Source organism: Sapajus apella, unplaced genomic scaffold (assembly GCF_009761245.1).
Source record: "Sapajus apella isolate SASKATOON/1434 unplaced genomic scaffold, GSC_monkey_1.0 scaffold17453, whole genome shotgun sequence".
NCBI classification, from domain to species: domain Eukaryota; kingdom Metazoa; phylum Chordata; class Mammalia; order Primates; family Cebidae; genus Sapajus; species Sapajus apella.
The window spans coordinates 159-1,027 of NW_022454374.1; the positions used below are offsets into that span (position 1 = coordinate 159).

Genomic DNA, 869 nt, shown 5'->3' on the forward strand with positions numbered 1-869 from the left:
CATTACCTCAGCTTAGCTTGATCACATGTGAAGAGACTATTTCCATATAAGGTCTCATCCACAGACCCTGCAGCATACGGCTTCAGCGTCTTTTGGGGAGGCATAGGACAATGCCTAATGCTTTAGATTTGCAAATATTTTTAATTTGAGTTTCTGGGTTTTATTTTTTCTTTTTTTGCATCAGATGGGTGATGTGATGATACCATAACAAGTTTTGAGGAAGGCACATATTATAAAATAGCATAAAAACCCAATCGTCATGCTTAGGTTTTGGTTTTTTAATTTTAATTTTTCTTGAGGCAGAGTCTTGCTCCATTACTCAGGCTGGAGGGCAGTGGTGCAAACATGGCTCACTGCAGCCTCGACCTTCTGGGCTCCAGTGATCTTCCTGACTCAGCCTCCCAAAGTGCTAGGATTACAGGAATGAGCCACCACCCCCAGCCATTCCCTATTTTTTGTTTGCACCTTGTTCTTTTTTCTCAAAAATACACCTTTGCAGCTGGGCATGCTGGCTAATGCCTGTAATCATCAGCACTTGGGAGGCCGAGGCAGGTGGATCACTTGAGGTCAGGAGTTCAAGACCAGCCTGGCCAACATGGTGTAATGCCTTCTTTGCTAAAAATACAAAAATGAGCTGGGTGTGGTGGTGTGTGCCTGTAATCCCAGTGACTTGGGAAGCTGAGGCAGGAGAAGCACTTGAACCCTGGAGGCAGAGGTTGCAGTGAGCCAAGTTCATACTGCTGCACTCCAGACTTGGTGGCAGAGCAAGATTCTGACTCAAAAAAGAAAAAAGGAATATACTACATATATATATACACATGTACACATAATACACACACACACAAACACACACACACACACCCCTTGGA

General features: G+C 44.1%; 1 pseudogene; it reads right to left on the minus strand.

Annotated features, from left to right (window-relative positions):
- Nucleotides 1-178: 178 nt before the first annotated feature.
- LOC116548622 lies at nucleotides 179-276 on the minus strand (annotated as a pseudogene).
- Between the last annotated feature and the right edge of the window lie 593 nt (nucleotides 277-869).